At 36.8% G+C, this 6309-nt stretch overlaps 1 pseudogene; it reads right to left on the bottom strand.

The window, feature by feature from the left end:
• Positions 1-567: 567 nt before the first annotated feature.
• Positions 568-4111, bottom strand: LOC141640607 (uncharacterized; annotated as a pseudogene).
• Positions 4112-6309: the final 2198 nt, after the last annotated feature.

Here is a 6309-nt window from a genome sequence, read left to right as displayed (position 1 = left end):
ACGGTGCTTCCTCTCTATCAAGATGCATAAATTTTTTTTTATCCATAGACGACATAAAAAAAGTATACTATCTTATTTCGTATTTTCATTTCCATTTCTAAAATTTCTTTCCTAAGAGGGGAGAAGATGCATATCCTTTTATTTTTTTAGTATATACTATAATAAAAAGAGATCTTCCTTTTTCTTTCTATAATGGAGATAGTTGCACGTAATGACAGATCACTGCCATATTATTAAAAGCTTGGGGTAAGAATGAGTTTTGTTCTAGTGCCCGGAAATAATATTCTAAAGCTTTTGTATGTTCCCCATTACTTGTGTGATTAAGGCCTATATTATAGAGTATATAACTTCGATCGTAGGGGTCGATTTCTAGTCGTATAACTTCATAATAATTCTGTAAAGCTTCCGCATAATTTCCTTCGGATTGAGCTGACATCCGTTACGGTCGTCATTCGATTCAAAGAATCTCCGTTCCAGAACCGTACGTGAAATTTTCATCTCATACGGCTCCTCCTTTAAATACGCATAATGAGCATCAAAAATACATAGAATAATAAACAGGGTTTAATCTCATTCTGAACTGAGTGGGGTAGTGTTAAAAAAAAAATATCTAGCCAACCTTCTTGCGCAAAAACTTGTACTAACATCAAATGCCTTGATACTAATATAGAAAAGATAACTCGAACAATTACTTTGTTCTCAACGCCTCCTAATTTCCAGGAAATAGTCACTTCAACAGTCTTTGATGGTTATACGGGTATCCAAAGTACCAACGAGATGGATGTTTGTTATCCCAACCATTCTTGTTAGGCCCAATCCAGATAAGAAAAGGGAGTTAGTAAGTCATTTTAAACAAAGCTTTTGTGTTGTCGATTGGTAGGTGTAGTTCTTTTTCCCCTATGCCGCCTATTGGAACTTTATTACTAAGAAGTCTGACCGACATGTCTGACAGAACACACAGGTGTAACCTTCCGCTCAATACTAATACTCAAATTGAGGCTTGAAGCATAGTATTTGAGGCTGCATCAATCGAAGATACACGACAGAAGGAATTGTTCTATTTATAAACTTCACCTTCAACAAGCGTAGACTTTTTTCTAATTAAGAATATAAGACTGCTTGTTACAAATAATCCCCCTCCTCTTTACTTGGTTATTTTGCCAAAACCAAACGACAACATTTAACCGGGACGAAGGGAGTACAAAAATGCATAATTTAAATAAAACTATATTAATTCTATATATGTGAAATGGGATTTATAACATGTTAATCAAAATTAAACAATTTCATTATTTAAAGTGAACTAATCATACCATTACATCATATCATAATTAAATTATCAAATCTCATTTGAATCATCATAAAACCATGGTAAACTAAATAAAGATTTGATCTTTTTAATGATTTAACATGCTAATAACATAGATCTAATCATTCTAACATAGATTTCATCATAATTGCTAATACAAACATGTTAATGTGACAAATGAACAAACAGATGATCTAATTCCGACCAGAATACAAGATCCAACAACATTCATAACGGATCTTCGATTCCAACATGATTAACAACATACTAATTACCGCATCATAATTAATTAACATAATTAACAACATATTTAGTTAACATTAATTAATAAAAAAACGATAAAGAGAGCAAAAATTGGATTTGCACCCTCAACGTACTTTTACTTCGGACGATGCTCAAGAACGTCGGATGCAAGCTTTCACTAAGGGTACATCATAGACGGTTTTGCAAAACAAACAGTTAATTAATGTTAACTAAATATGTTGTATGACTGCACGACTTAATCAATGGCACTCCCTAGATTCTGTAGGTTAATTTTGTGAATCTTAGTCAAGGTTTGAACGGGTTTCGAGGAGGATTTCGAAAGGTTGCGTGAATGCTCTGTTTTGGGTTGGTGTACGTCGAGGAGAAGATAAAGTTGCATAGGGATTTTGTTATTGGTTCTCTTTTGCTCTCTATGTTCTCCTCCTTTTTAATGAATGATATATGACAAGTATATAGACTTAGGGCAATGTGTCGGTTGATTTTAGAGAATAGGAAAGAATTTCGCTCGGTTTTTTAGCAAGTATTTTCCAAGCTTATTCTTGCTCGTTTCTCTCTTATTCCTTGCTCACATTGAGAGATATGGAAGTTACGGACAGGGGCGTCTTAAGACAATCAAAGGCCCGGTGCGGAAAAAAAAAAATGAGGCCCTAAAAATTACGTTCGAAACTTTATAAAAAAAATTGAACACACTGCTTTCTTTTCATATGCTTAACAGATAAAAGTAGTCTTGAAATTGGAGTAGAAGTGTTCTATGCTCCACGGTTTGAACCGATTTTAATCGATAAAACTTGTAAATTTGATTCCAAAAGCGAAAACCTTCAACAAAATACAAAGAATTAACCACGTTAATGGGGAGGCAGATTTCGTTCAACACCCGAACTCCGTCGCCATCACTAAATTTTTCATACCCATATAAAGAATTAACCAAAAAAATTATTTACAAATTAAATTTTGGTTTAAACCTTCAGATTAAGAATCGAACAACATTATCATGAATTTACCAGAATAATCCTAAATTACAAACAAATTAAAACTAAAACTCATAAAATTAAAGAGGAGTTTCTACCCTGTCTTTAGATTACTTCATTATTGTAAACTTTTCGACTCGAAATTGAAGAACAACGGTTGCTTTCTGTACAAATTAGTAATTGATAGATCTTTAATTCAATGGCTAATTTGATTGAAGGAGAAATTGGGAGATGAGAAGTGATTGTACATATGTGTCATAATTGTGTGAAGATTCAAAATATATAATCAGATATTTATGAACCTTTGATTGATTATTTGGGAATTGAGAGAATGGAAATCTCAAATGATATATTGGGAAGGAGAAAATTAAGGAGTGATTAATGATTATGCTGATATCCAATACTCCGTACTATCTTGAACGCTCATCAGTTTACTTTTTTTTTTTTTTTTTTTTTTTTTTTTTTTTTTTACATAGGGAAGGTTTACGAACTTGGGCCCAAAATTTGGAGGCCCGGTTCGAGCGCCCTGGGCTGCCCTGGGCCTTAGACGCCACTGGTTACGGATACAAGGTAGGTTGCTGGGAAAGCAAGGGAGGAGGGAGTGTCGGCGGAGGTGGAATTAAGCTCAACCGTGGCTTGAACTCAGGTTCGGAACAGGGGAAGCGGGGGTGTGTGTGTGCGCGTGCGCGCGCGCGCTGCTCTTGGGCAGGGGAATTCGGCGCTTGTAGCTTGGCCTTGTGTCATGGCGTGGACATGGGTTAGAATAGGAGGAATGGGCACGCGTTCAGGTCGAAATAGGTGCGGGTTTTGGTGTCAATGGTGCGGGTTTGGAGCTGTCAAAAACAGGGTGTCGGGTTGGTTAGGTGGCTATTTTGAGGGTGGGTTTTGGCTAGGAAAAAAAAGAAGGGATTTGGTGTTGGTGATGGGGTTGGAACTTGGGATCTTGTGGGGTGGGCATGGGCTTTGAACTCCTTGAAAATCGTGCTTGAAATCCATCCAAACCGTGCTCAAAAATCGTCTCAAAAGACGGGTTTAAAACCGCTTCAAAATTCAAACTTTCGAATCAAAGCGATATATAAAGCCATTACATAAATCACATTATTGATTTTCAAATCAAAATAAACGACTTTCAAATTTAAAATTCAACTAAAAGATTTTTTATTTTAATAAATTATAAATAAAAGTTTAAAAACGCGAATTAAATCAAAATGTGAAACTGATGAAATAAATTTCATTTATTTCAAATTATAAAAGTATTAAAATAAAAACTTTGATAAATTCATTACAAATTCATAAATAATTGAAATTTGATTTAAATTATAACCGTCGACTAAATCCCCCTTTGCATCACAAAATGAGTTCCCGATTTGTAAAGATCGACGATATTTTCATTCCGAAAGACGATTTTGCCCCTCACATCTCACCAACTTTACTCTTTTCTCTCTAACTCAAAATTCCCCAAAATAAACCCCAACTTCAAACACCATCACCACCGCCTACCCGGCTACCACCACGCAGCCACCACCACAGCCACGCCGCCAGTGCCATCACCAGTGTCGCCAACCGCCATTCGTCAATTTCAAGGTTAGTCATTTTAAAAAAAAAAATTAGCTTTGTAATTAAAGTTAAAACTTGAAATTAAATCGTTTATTGTTGTTGTTAATCGATTATATGACTTTATTTGTGAGTTTTAATTGTATATATGCTTCGATTTGGCTAGTTAACTGAATTTATTTTGATTAGTTTAGGTTTTATTAAGCTTAATTGAATTAGTTTTGATATAGGTTAGTTTTTCTGTGAATTTCTTGTTAATTAGTTAGTATGATGTTAATTTCATTATTGTTTGTAATTAGGTTGTTGTTTGCGAAATAGGTTAGAATTTGAGTCGATTTTTGTTGTTGTTATTGCGTGTTTGATGTCGATTTGGGGAAGGGGATGAAGCAAGACCATGGAACAAAAGCTGAATCTCAACAATTGGCCACGGCCAAACATTAAGATCCAACGTTTGAACTATGGCAAAACGTTAAGATTCCACGTTTAAATCACGGGGAACGTTGAGATTCTACGTTTTGTCCATGGTAAACGTTGAATCTCAACATTTGGCCATGGTTCCAACTTTGGATCTCAACCTCTGGCCATGGTCAAATGTTGATATTCAACTTTTGTCCATGGTCAAACGTTGAGTGTCAACTTTGGTCCATGGTCGATTGTGGAATGTCAACTTTTGTCCATGGTTCGTTCAATTTTTATTTTTAAAAACTGTGTTTTGTTGCTATTTTTTGCCGATTTTTTATTTTATATTATAAGTTTTCTAGTCGATTAGTGTGTTTTATAATAATTTTTATTTGATTAATGCAGATGGGAAATCGAAATGAGAGAGGAAAGACCATTATGCAGCCTCCGCCTCCGCCACCCGGACACGACCGTACCCTTGGCCGGACTGTTACGATGTCGAAACGTCGTTTGCGGTTTAAGTAGGCCCACCCAGAGCCACCGCCAATTCGAGAGCTGACTCGCATGGTTATGATGCCGCTTCCGGTCACGTCCGTAGTGGTTCGGAGAAGGCGAGGTCACGGGAGGATGCCGGTAGTGATGTGACCATAATTAGCGCACATTTAGTCCCCTAATTGAGCCTATTTTGCATACTATTATAGCATTTCATGGCCATTTTATCCGTCAAAACCTTCCTATTTGCTTTTCTATCGCATTTCATATGTTTTGTAGAAAAGGAGATAATAAGGCGGAAATTCCCGTCTTTCGTGCATATTTGGAAGCTTATTGATGATATTAGATGGACTAGTATGTAGAGGAGGCAAGAATGATGACCAAAGATCTAGGAATAAAGTATATATAGAAGAATCAAAGGGTTAAAAGTAAGAATGACGAGAGGGAAGGCACTTCATGAAGAAAATGGCTCGGAACGCAAACCAAGAGTTGCTCCTTTGGCTCTGAAAATATGTTAGATGGAACGGCGTCGAAAAATCAAGCGATCTAGGCTTTTGAATCACTCCAATAGGAGTCCGGATGAGAAAATGACGTCCGTTTTACAATCCGAGGTCAAACAAAGAAGCTGTTCAGGAATCCGCCCGTCTTCGCAGGAATCCGCCCGTCTTCCCCCAAGACGCCCGTCTTCTCAGGAATCCGCCCGTCTTCCCCCAAGACGCCCGTCTTCTCAGGAATCCGCCCGTCTTGTGGCTGGGAAAAACAAGAAATTCCGCTGGAAGAGAATCCGCCCGATTCCCTACAATCCGCTCGATTCCCCTCGCTAATCCGAGCGTCTTGCCCAAGGATCCGCTCGGATTCCTTAGCCCAGATCCGGCCGTCCCGACTCCCATCCGCACGGATTTCAGCACAACACATTTTCATTCTTCAAGCAACGATAAGAGAAGCCCTTCTCTCGGACAATCCCGGAGTCTCCTTGCTCAACTTAAAAGTGTAATTACTAGTTTAGCCCTTAGTTAACCCTAATGCATCCTCCCTAATTTTCACTATAAATACCCCATTTGTAATAATCAAACCATCAAGTTTTATTACAAGTTTTTAGGGTAGAAAATCCTTCTTTAGATTAGATTAGGAGTAGATTAGAATAGATTACTCTTTAATCATTCCACAAATTACACATTAATCTCTTCTTAATTATTGTTCAAGTTTATTATTCAAGTTTATTATTGGGTAATTGAAGATTATTGGGTTATTATTGGGAGATTGACAACCTTCCATCAATCAATCAAGTTTCTTCTATTATTCTTGCTTTATTATTTGGATCAT

This window comes from Silene latifolia, unplaced genomic scaffold, assembly GCF_048544455.1.
Source record: "Silene latifolia isolate original U9 population unplaced genomic scaffold, ASM4854445v1 scaffold_95, whole genome shotgun sequence".
In the NCBI taxonomy this organism is placed as follows: Eukaryota; Viridiplantae; Streptophyta; class Magnoliopsida; order Caryophyllales; family Caryophyllaceae; genus Silene; species Silene latifolia.
Note: the sequence above shows the minus strand (reverse complement) of the source record. Positions and strands in the feature narration are given on the sequence as shown.